Below are 12,512 nucleotides of genomic sequence, written 5' to 3' on the forward strand. Positions count from 1 at the left end.
GGCCGGCTTGCGGGTCCAGAGGTTTAGTCCATTATCGTCATGGCGGGAATCACGATGGCGCGCAAGCAGATATGATGGAGGAAGAACTGAGGGTTTTGTCTCCGGATAGGCATGAAGTAGGGAGAGAATGTGAACCGCTAGGTCTGGCTTCTGAGACCTCAAAGCCCACCCCTAGCAATGCATTTCCTTCAGCAAACCACACCTACTCCAACAAGGCCACACCTCCTAATACTTCCACTCCCTGTGGACTTACGCTGGCCATTTTTATCAGACCATCACAGGCCTGGTTCAGTGGCAGAGCACCTGCCTAGAATCCCCCAGAGAGGGCCTGGAGACGTGACTCGGTGTTAGGGATCGTGGTTTTTCAGTAGAATACTGCCTTAGAATTTCTCTAAAAAGCCCGAAGTTCCATCTCTAGCAAGGCCAAAAGGCAGAAGAGGAACCAGGTCCAGAAATATATGCTTTGGATTAAAACTTAATGAAGTTAAAAAAAAAGAAAACTTTCATCAATTTTCATTATGAAACTTTCATATAAAAATATTTCCCAACAGAGTGAAAGAAACAGATGTGAGTAACTTTGAACTCTGAGCTTAGGTAGGGGAAGGACAGGCAAAGAAGCCAACACTCACAGTTCGGGAGTGACTCTCTCTAGGAATGAGTCAGCTGGGGTCCAGTTTGAGCCTTTCAGAAGTATAGGAAGTCCATTAATTTTGAAGTAGAAATTCAGGTCAGGAGATCCTTTTATGGGCTCTTCGATAAGTTGCACTGTCCTGAAATAAACCTGCAATGAAAAGAAATAAATATTGAAGGTAAACTTAAAAAAAATTCCCAACAGACTGATGGAAAAGTTTCATTAGTCCCTAGAACCTGGCACTATTCTGAATGAGGGTACTGGGAGGAGCAGTACATGTTGGAAAGATAACTGACTTGGGAGTAAGAGAATGGAAGATTCTAGGTAGATGCTCTATCAGTGAGCTCCAACCCCAGCCCCTCACTGGGGGATTCTAGGCAGGGGCTCTACCACTGAGCCACACCCCAGCCCCTCACTGGGGGATTCTAGGCAGGGGTTCCACCACTGTTACACTCCTAGCTCTCCTTTGCTTTAAATTAAATTAATTTATCTATTTTGAGACAAGGTCTATGTAACTTTATAACTTTGGATGTCTTGGAACTATGTGGACAAGGCTGACCTTGAATTCACAGAGATCCACCTGCTTCCCTGTGCCACCATATCTGGCTTCTCACTTTTCTTTCTTTCTTTCTTTCTTTCTTTCTTTCTTTCTTTCTTTTTTTTAAGAAAAAACTAGTGATATTTTGTTTGTGTTTTATTTTTTTTAAATATTTATTTACTTATTACTGTCTGTGTGTATGCCTGAAGGCCAGAAGAGGGCACCAGACCTCTTTACAGATGGTTGTGAGCCACCATGTGGTTGCTGGGAATTGAACTCAGAACCTTTGGAAGAGCAGGCAATGCTCTTAACCACTGAGCCATCTCTCCAACCCTGGCTTCTCACTTTTCATTTCGAGACACGAGCTCTGTAAGTTGCCGGACTTGCTTGACCTCACCCTTGTAGCCCAGGCTGGCCTTGAGTTTTTTTATCCTCCTCCTTCGGCTTCCTGAGGAGCTGAAAGGAAAGGCTATACCACCAGGTCCAGACCAAAATGTCCCTTCAGCCCTCCTCCCTCACTTAGACACTGATTGGCTGGGCAAAACGGCTGATCAGAAAGGCACCAAGTCGGATAGCCTGAGTTCAATCCTCAAGATTCAGATGATGGAAAGAGAGAACTGATTCCTGGAAGTGTCCTCTGACCTCTGCACATGCGTGTGTGCACACCCACAGTCACATACACACGTGCAAAACAAAACTTTAAAACAAAATAGAGCAAATACAGAACAGTGATTTTAAAATCACATTTGATTTATCAGTGTATGTGTGGCCGTGCACACTATGGTACTTCGGGGCCAGTGGGCAACTTGTGGGAACTGGTTCCCATGTGGGTCCTGGGAAGAGAACTGAGGTTGTCAAAGTTGGGCAAGCGCCTTTGCTGGCTAAGCCGTCTCACGGGCCCTTTCTTTCCTCTCCCAGGTAGGCGACTCCAGTTGTCTCTCTACTGGATGTTGTCTTGCTTTGATGCTGTTTTTCTATGTATCTTTTCCTTTTAATCATCTTCTACTTGTTACAAAGTGTCTTCCTGAATCTCTTTTTCACCTTGCTTTGTTTTGTTTACTTTTGGTTTTTCAGACAGGGTTTCTCCGGGTATCTTCAACTCTGTAGACCAGGTTGGTCTCAAACCCACAAAGGTCCTCCTGCCTCTGTTTTCAGAGTGCTGAGGTTAAAGGTGTGCACTACATAGTCCCGGCTAACCTGGAACTTGCTACATAGACCAGGTTGGCCTCGAACTCATGGAGATCCACCTGCCTCTGCTTCCTAAGAGTTGTGATTAAAGGTGTGTGCCACCACCTCATGCAAAGTCACATGTTGAAACTGCATAGCTGTCAGCATTTTATGGACCAGGGTGTGGATGAAGTCACTTGAAAAAGTTTCTTTCTTTCTTTTTTTTTTTTTTTTGCTTTTTCGAGACAGGGTTTCTCTGTGGTTTTGGAGCCTGTCCTGGAACTAGCTCTTGTAGACCAGGCTGGTCTCGAACTCACAGAGATCCGCCTGCCTCTGCATCCTAAGTGCTGGGATTAAAGGCGTGGAGTTGAGCACATCTGTCTGTCCCCAGAGGCGAAAAGAGGATGTGGGATATCGTTCTCTGTTATAATTCTGTACCTGTTCCTTTGGGGTAGGGTTCCTCACTGAAACTGGCACTTTGATTTTTCTCCTAAGCTGAAAGTCACCAAGCCCCCTCAGCTGTCTCCAACCACCTCAAAGCTGGGGTTCCAGGCTTGGACAGGACACCAATTCATTACGTGAGTTTTGGAATCTGAATGTTTTGTGTCTGCACAGAAAGCTCTCTTAACCAGCCTCCTCCACACTTTAGATTTCTAAAAAAGATTTTATTTTTAATTATTTGTGTGCCTGTGTGTATGCACATGTGAGTGTAGGTGCACAAGGAGGCCAGAAGGGGGCGTCAGATGTGCCCATCCCCTCCAATCTAGAGTTACAGGAGGTTGTGAGCTGGCTGATTTGCGGCTGAGAACTGACCCCACACCCATCTTCTGCAAAGCAGTATACGCTCTTAATCACTGACCCTTCTCTCCAGCCACTCCACATTAGATTTTTATAAATGTGAAACTTTGGTCCAAGTCCAATAGCATGTGTTTGTATTCCTGGACCAGTCTTTCTGTAGAAGAATAGAAAGGTCCCAAAGAAAAGCATGTTGCATCGTTGCGAATTAGAAGCTTGGGAGAGCCAGGAAGTGGCTTGATTGCACTGTGCAGAACAATCAAACATAAACCAATTAGCTAAATATGCTGCGAAGAGCTGGTGTGCTCTGGGGAGGTTTCATATGTTAGGAGAGAATTTCTTTGAACATCCCCCATTCTGCCCGTGGTCCAGCTGTAAGGATAGACAGGATGCAGAGTTCCAGGATGCCAGACAGATCGTAATTCAAGGCATGTTCTCTTTTACATGGACATCGGGAGTGTCCACCCAGCGTGAAGGATGCACAGACAGACAGACGCTCCCCTCCCCCCTCCATGAAATGAACCTCTGGAAATTCACATCCTGCTCTATCTGCTGTCTGTCAATTTTTGGCGGATTGCTCTTTGCAAGAGGGATTCCTCAGCGGAGTCTTTCGAGGCCGTGAAAAGGATTCGTCAAATTGCTTCTGACAATGACCGTGAAAACAAGAGACGTTAATTTGAACATGAGGAGCATGGGATAGACGAAAAGGCGCAGTTCTGGCCAGATGGCTGCGGGCGACTCGTAACGTTCATATGGGATGCGTTATGGATCCAAGGAGAGGCAGGGACGTAAGCGCTCCCTGGCCATCAGCATGTGCGGGCCGTGGCAGCTAAGCCTTTGTTCAGAGCAAAAGTATCTGTGCAACGGCCGTGAGAACTGTGGAAGGGTTTGCGTCTTGCCTTCACTTTGCACATATCAGCTCATTAAAAAATTTCAAAATAGCTGGGCGTGATGGCGCATGCCTTTAATCCTACCACTCGGGAGGCAGAAGCAGTCAGCACTGAGTTCGAGGCCAGCCTGAATTACAGAGCAAGATCCAGGACAGCCAAGTATACACAGAGAACCCGTCTTGAAGAAAAATATTGATTTGTGTTTGTGTGTGTGCACACGTGTACAACAAAGTTGGTTCTCTCCTTCCACCACTGTGGGTCGCAGTGACCTCAGGGTCGTCAAGCACCTTAACCCACTGAGCTATTTTCTTTTCCCGAGACAGACTTGACTATCCTGGAACTCACTTTGTAGACCAGGTTGGCCTCGAACTCAGTGATCCACCTGCTTCTGCCTCTCAAGTGCTGGGACTAAAGGTGTGCACCTCCACTTCCCTGCTTCTTTTTCTTTTTTCCTTTCCTTTTCTTTTTTCCTTCCTCCCTTCCCCTTTTCCTTCCTTCCTTCCTTCCTTCCTTTTTTCCTTCCTTCCTTTTTTCCTTCCTTTCTTCCCTCCTTCCTTTCTTTTGGCAGGGTTTCTCTGTGTAGCCCTGGGTATCCTGCAACTTGCTCTGTAGATCAGGCTGACCACAAACTCAAAGGTCCACCTGCCTCTGCCCCTGGAGCGCTGGGATTAAAGGTGTGCGCCACCACCGCCCGGCCCATGGAGCCATTTTCCTGGCCTCTCATTTAAAATTGTCAACATCCTGTGCAGTAGGTATTATCATTATGGTATATGTTTGTGTGGGTGTGGTACACACACACGTATGTAGAACAATCTCAGGAGTTGTTCCTCAGGTGCTGTGTATGTAAAAAAAGTTTTACATTTATTCAGTGTGTGTGTGTGTGTATGTGTACACGCCATGGAGAACATATGGGGATCGGAGGAGAGCTTTCCAGAGTGGGTTCTCTCCTCCACCACCTGGGCTCCAGGAATTAACAGTCAGGAACCAGGGATCAGGTGTGGTGACAGGTACCTTTACCCACTGAGCTCCCTTGCCAGCTCCCAACTTTTCTTTCCTTTCTAAATTTCTCCCTTTTCCTTTCCAGTTTGTTTTGTTGACTGAGACAGGGTTCCACTCTGTGGACCAGACTGGCGTGAAAGTCACAGAGACCCACCTGCTTCTGCTTCCCAAGCACTGGGATTAAAAACATGTACCACCATGCCTAGCTTCCTTCTACTTAAAAAAAAATCATTATTATGGTGTGTGTGTGTGCGTGTGCGTGTGTGCGTGCATGCGCATGCATGTGTGCATGTAACATGCTACAACCCTCCTTTTGAGACCAGAGAGCATCTTTGTAGAGCCCGGTTCTCTCCTTGCGCCATTAAACTTGTTCCCAGACTTCTTGTCTCTTGTGTGTCTGTATGTGGTTATGTGCATGTGAGAGTGGGCACCCGCGGAGAAGCCAGAAAAGCATTGGATCTTCTGAAGCTGGAATTGGAATTATATGTGGCTATGAGCCCCCTGATGTGGGTGCCCGTGGAGAAGCCAGAAGAGGGCATTGGAGCTTCTGGATTTGGAGTTACAGGTGGTTACGAGCCCCCTGACGTGGGTGCAGGGAATTGAACTTGGGTTCTCTGGGAGAACAGCATAACCTGTTAACCACATTTCTCCAGCCTTCCAAATCCCTAAACATTCAGGTAGTACTCTGACCGTCACCCCCCATGTGTGTGTGTCTGTGTGTCTGCCTGTCTGTCTGTCTCCCTGCCCCCTGTGTGTGAGGTGGGGTCAGAGGACAACTTTTGGGAGTTAGTTCTTTCCATCACCATGTAGTTCTGGGGCCTTGAACTCAGGTCATCAGGCTTGGCGGCAAGCACCTTCACCACTGAGCCATCTCAGTGGCCCAGAGTTAAACTATGTGTACAGTCAACTACTTCATCAATGTCCAGTCTCTTTCAGTCTCATTTTATTTATCTACCATCAGCTTCTCTGTTTTTCTGGTGTTTATTTCTTCTTGTTGTTGCTTGTTTTTGTTTGGGACAGGTGGGCCTTGAGCAGTTGACCTTGAACCTCTGGCCCTCAAACCTTCATCTCCCATCTCCCAAGTGCTGGGACTAAGTCATGCACTCCTACTGGGCCCCCAGCTCTGGTATATTTGAAAACAAATCCCAGACATCATGTTATTTTTAGGACTAGATGTTTGTGTTTACCAGAGAGATGCTTCAGACGAACACATGAGCACAGCACCATTATCATACTTAATAAAATGGTTAGTGATGTCTTAGTGTTATTCAATATCAAGTCTGACCTCAAATTTCTCTGCCATCAAGATTCTTTCTGTTGCTTTATTCAAAACTAAGATTTGAGCAAAGGCAACTGATTGTGTTTGGATATGTACATACATACACATAGACACACATGCATGTGTGCATGTGTGTATGCATGCAGGTGTACATAGGTGAACATGTGACTGTGGGCACAGGTGTGCTCTGAGGCATGCGTGGAAGTCAGAGGACAGCCTGAGGGGCCGGTACTCACTTTTGACCTTGTTTGAGATCATCTCTCTTGCTCATCATTGTACTGGCCCGTGAGTCTTCAGGATTCTCCCATCTCCTCCCATCTCTCCACAGGAATGCTGGGATTCCAGATGTGAGCCACAGCATCTAGCTTTGCATGGGTTTTAAGGATCTTGGCTTAACCCTTCACATTTATGTGGCAGGTACTTTACCCACTGAGCAAACTCCCCAGCCCTTGGATACCATGTTTATCTATTTCTCAATAATTTTTAGCTTTACAGAAAAGTCATAAAACAGGTACAGAGTGTTCTCATCTATCCCCCCAGTTGTTTATTGATATTAAATCTCACAGACTCATGATACTTTTGTCAAAATTAAGAGATTGTGACTGGAGCTGGAAGGTGGTTAAGACAACTGTGCACTCTCTCAGAGGACCCGAGTTCAGGTCCCAACATCTGTGTTTGGAAGCTCACAACAGCCTGAAACTCCAGCTCCAGGGGATTGAATGCCCTCTTCTAGCTTCCAAAGGTAGCACTCAAAGTCTGGTTCCTATCGTTTGGACCTCCAGAGGGCCAGGATCACAGATCACTACACCATGTGGCTGCAGAAATGCTGCAGGAAGAGCGTGGCGGGAAAATCCTACTTTGGTGACTTGCTAATTGGCCCGGTATCGTCCCATAGGTGCACAACCCATATGTACTTTCTTGCATGGGTATGGTAATGCAGGAGCGCGCGCACGCATGTACACACACACATACGAAAATAAACTTTTTTCTTAAGAGGTTATGTTTGGTCTGAAAGAGCTGCTCACAGTCAACCTTGGCTACAGAGTAAAAATGAGTCCAGCCTGAGCTGCATAAGATCCTGTCTCATAAAAAGTCTGAAGTAATGTCAGTGTAGAACCTTACTAACTGAAGACATTTAACTCTGAAGGAATTTTGAAAAAAAGCTAGAAGATAGACCACAAATATACAACAACAACAACATCAGCAACACAAATTCACAAAGAAATGATGTCTAGGCCATAAATCCATAGAGAACTTGATGGCAGACACTTAATCATAGATGCTTTTCCAGTCAGATTATTATTTAATGACTTTAAATTTTATAGTTGAAAAAGATGCAGAATCACCAAAACTACCTTTCAGTGTGAGAAAAAAAAAACTGGGGGGGGGGCAGGAGAGAGAGAGAGAGAGAGAGAGAGAGAGAGAGAGAGAGAGAGAGAGAGAGAGAGAGAGAGAGAGAGAGAGAGGAGGGGGGGACGGGGGAAAAGAACTAACGAAGTCTTGCTAGGTAGTCCAGGACAGCTGTATTAATTACTTTATCTGTTGCTGGGATAAAATACCCCAACCAAAGCAACTTAAGAAAGAAAGGGCTTATTTGGTTCAAAATTTCAGATTTCAGCCCAGCACAGCCAGCGCAGCAGGGGCTTGAGAGAAGATTCACATGTCAACCACAGACAAGATCAGAGAGTAAGTAATGCATGAATGCATGCATGCATGCAGACATGCAAGTTGATGCTCAGTTGGCTTCCTCCATGCTGATATAATCCAGGGTCTCTGTCCAGGGAATGGTGCCACCTGCAGTGGGCTGGGTCTTCTCACTGATCAAGACAATGCCTCACAGACATGCTCAAAGTCCAACCTGATCAAGAAAATCCTCATTGAAACTCCCTTTCCAGGTGAAGCTAGATTGTGTCAATTTGACAATTAAAAGTAACCAAAACAATGGTCAGTCAATTCACTGTCTTCTTGTTTCTTTGTATTTTTTTTTCTTTTTGAGACAGCGTCTCAGACAGATCTTTTACATTTATTTATTTAATTTCATTCTGTTTCTTTGGGGGACAGAGTCTCATTTGTAGACCAGGCAGGCCTGGGACTTGTTATTTCTACCAAGGATGACCCTGATCTGATCCTCCTGCCTCCACCTCTTGAATGTTGGGATTAGAGGTGTGCGCTGCCATGCCTGGTGTATGAGGATGGAACCCCATGTTTCCTGCATGCCAGGCACATCCGCTACTCTCTGAGATCCACCCCAATCCCTCTCCAGCCGTCTTTGGACCCTCTGGTTGCCTCTTGGCAGCACTAGGGCAATGGATTTCTACTTGCAGATGTGCTCAGCAAAGGAGCCATTGCTTTCAGAGAGGCTGGGTGGAATTTTGAGGAGTAGAGATAAAGAAGAAAACTCAAGCCAGGCTCTTCTGTGATATCCACAGACAGCTTGCAGTTTTCCACAGTCAAGCACGGAGGACTTGGTGTAAAAGCAAGAAGTCCTCTGGGTCCGGCTTTGCTGTTCCCAAGTGTGCTCCTTATCACTCTCCTGTTACTCTGGGACCTGAAACAGCTGGGAGCCGGTGTGTCGGGAGAAAGAGTGCTAGCTAGCCTCCTCCCTCCGCCTTCCTGAGACCTGCAGAATCCATGTCCTGTTATGGGGCAATCTGGGGCCCGTGGCGGTGGTTGGGAGAGATTCCTGTTTTAGATTAACAGGAAGATTTATCATGCCAAGAGGTCACTATTTACCTTGGCTTCGGCTTGCTCTCTATTTACTTCTCCGCTCAGCAGCACTGCTGACTTCAGCAGAAGTGAAGGGTTGCTTTCTGTGGGCTGAAGAGGATGCTGCTGACGAGATTTTCTTATCAGAAGAGCTAGCAAACTAGATTTGCAAAAACTGCTTTCTCTGTGATAGCTTGCTTTTCTCCTTTCCTTCCTTCTTTCCTTCCTTTCTTCAGCTCTTCTCCTCCCACCCCCTCTCCTTTTTCTCTCTCTTTTTCTATTCTAGAACTCATGAGCCTCCTGCCTCAGCCTCCTGATTGCTGGGATGACAGGTCTTCACCACCAGATCTAGGTCAAAAGCTATTAGCAGTTTGTCACTGCTGTTTCCTTGTGGTGCTGGGCAGGGAATCCAGGCAGACCCCTTGTGTATGTATGTGCTAGTCAAAAACACTACCATGGAGCTGCATGCCCAGTTAGGACCAGAAACAGGCAAAGCAGGCTTCCCAAAGAGCTCTTGTCCAGCATGTTCAAGACCCTGGTCATGATCCCAGCCCCAACCCCTCTTTGCACACGCAGCTGCCTGTCCACCATGGAAGGGGAGGAGCAGTAGATCTTGGACAAGTCACTTTCATCTGTCAGATAGCGACTCTGCAAGCTCTGACCTGCCTTCACAGAACCTTGTGAGAAAATGAGGATCTAGGGGTAAGGGAAAGCCTTTGTCTAGATGCAGATGCGTATTTACATGTGAACAGGTGTACACGCACATGGACATGTGTGTGTTGGAGACCAGATGGCTGTATGACATTTCTCATACTCTGTCTACTTTGTTTTTTTGTGTGACAGTCTTTCACTGGGACCTGGGCTAGACTGGCTTCTCAGCCAGCCCAGGGATCCTCCTGCCCAATGCTGGGATTGCAGCTGCGCAACACCAGACCCTGATTTTATTTATTTTAATCACATTGTATTTATTAAGGCATGTGTGTGTGTGTGTGTGTGTGTGTGTGTGTGTGTATAAGGGGTACATGTGGAGGTCAAAGGACAATCCATGGCTGCCAGCTCTCTCCTTCCACCCTGTGTGTTCTGGGGATGGAACCCGGGATGTCAGGCTTGACTGCCAGCACCTTTACCCACCAAGCCATCTTTTCTGGTGGGGTAATCTCCTCATGCTCCTAAAGCAAGCACGTTACCAGCGGCGCTTTCTCCCTCTGCCCATGGTGAACTCCCGGACAGTGAATACAGAGGGTTCCCAGGGACAAAGCCAGCTTCCGATCGCGTCTCAGCTCCAGACTTGGGCTGTTAGATTTCTGGGGCTCTTGGAAAATGAACAATGGCTTCCGCCTCTCAGGAAGTTTTCCCATGTATCTCAGGAATGCTGGGAACACAGTTCTGAAACACAGACAAATGCCCGTGTGGAGAACTGATCAGAGGCCCCTGGGGCAGCCCTGCGGGGGTGGAGACGGCAGCTGTAGCAACAGCAGTTGTGAACATTCTAGTTTAGAGAATGCGTTTGTCTCTTGCTGGCTTCTCTAAGGAGTGCTGGACTCCGAGGCTGCCGGAATGTCCCTAAATTTCTGCCCACCCCTAGAGAGTTTATTCTTAATTTTTAAAGTTTTTAATTTACTTTTAAAATTTTTTTTTCTAAGACAGTCCTCCATGGCTCAGTCTGGCCTTGAACTCACTGTGTCCCTGAGGCTGACCCCGAACTCCTGACCTTTTCTCAACCCCCAAGTGTTGGGATTGCAAGCATGCACCACCGCACACTGCTTTACTTTATCTTTTAATAGAATTCTGACCTGAGAGGTGGCTCATAGAATAAAGGTGTTTGCCATCAAGCCTGCCCGCTTCCGCTTAATGCCTGGGAGCTACATGGTGGAAAGAAAAAGAACACGGAAAGTCATACGAATCGCATCTTCTCCTCCATAGGATTTGTGCGTTGTGTTTGCCTCTGTCTCCTGAGCGCTAAGATTACAGCAGATGTGTACCAGTATGCCTGGCTTGTGTTTTCTTCAAAACAATTTTTTTTTAAATTTTATTTATTTATTTTTTTGAGACAGGGTTTCTCTGTAGCTTTGGTGCCTGTCCCAGAATTAGCTCTTGTAGACCAGGCTGGCCTCAAACTCCCAGAGATCCGCCTGCCTCTGCCTCCCGAGTGCTGGGATTAAAGGCGTGCGCCACCACCGCCCGGCCCCAAAACAAAATTTTATTTTAAATTATTCTTCACCCAGCAACACGGATGTACCAGGGGCTCGGGATATAGCTCAACTGATAGAGTGTTTGTGTTGCATGAACAAGGCCCTGCTGCGTTCAATTTCCAGTACCGTGCACACACAAAAGATGCATTGAGCTTGGTCCTCTGAGAGAGAAAGCCTGAGTTCTGCCTATGAATCTATTGTCTGTTCCCATCCAGGGGATCTGAGAAACCGGGTGTGCATCTGTTAATTAATACTTGTTAGTATTTATGAATGGTTGTAGTATTTCAGACACATGGTTCCAAGTACATCGTTTGAATAATTCATTTAATGCTTTCAGCAAATTCATAAATTAGATGCGTTCATACTATTTTTGCTTCAGGGAGAAAAGGTCTCATGTAACCCAGGCAGGCCTAGGATGACCTTGAACTCCTGACATTCCTGTCTTCGTCTCCATTTCTTCTTGCTTGCTTGCTCGCTCCCTCCCTCCCTCCCCTCCCCTCCCCTCCCCTCCCCTCCCTTCCCTTCCCTTCCTTTCCTTTCTTTCCTTTGGTTTTTTTGTTTTTCGAGGCAAGATTTCTCTGTGTATTCTTGGCTGTCCTGGGATTAGCTCTATAGACCAGGCTGGACTTGAAATCACAGGTCCAATTGCCTCTGCCTCCCAAGTGCCAAGAGTAAAGTTGTGTGCTACTAAGCCTGGCATGTCTCCTTCTCTGGCATGTGTCATCACGCCTAGCTCATGCAGTGTGGAGACCACAGCTCAAGATTATGTGCATGCTAGGTAAGCCGTCAGTTACTGAGCTGCAGCCCCAGCCCAATGTTGTTGTTGTTAGTTTCTGAATTTTCTAAGTTAATTTTTATCAGTTGGTAAACAAAATCATGGATTTCATTATGACATTTGCACAAAACTACTGCGATTAGTCTTTCGATTTCCTGGATGAGGATGCTCGGAGAGGTTGAGAGACTGGTCTAAAGTCACTCAGGGGGTGCAACAGCAGGTGTTCTCTTTGGGGGAGGGAGAGCAGACAGGCAGATGTCATCATGTCTCCCCGCTCTCCCATCCCCCGCTGCTGGCTGGTGCTGCATCTGGAAAACCTCCTTCAGGAGGAGCAATGCCAGACCCAGGCGGTGGTGGTGCATGCCTTTAATCCCAGCACTCAGGAGATATGAGTTCAAGGCCGGCCTGGGCCACATAGTTAGTTCCAGGACAACTAGGGTTACACAGAGAACTCTTTGTCTTGGCGTTGGGAACGGTGAGAGACAGGAGGGGGAGCAACTTTAAATCATTGTGTGCATCCACAGCTGTCTTGGAGACAAA

Source organism: Chionomys nivalis, chromosome 3 (assembly GCF_950005125.1).
Source record: "Chionomys nivalis chromosome 3, mChiNiv1.1, whole genome shotgun sequence".
Lineage (NCBI taxonomy): Eukaryota > Metazoa > Chordata > Mammalia > Rodentia > Cricetidae > Chionomys > Chionomys nivalis.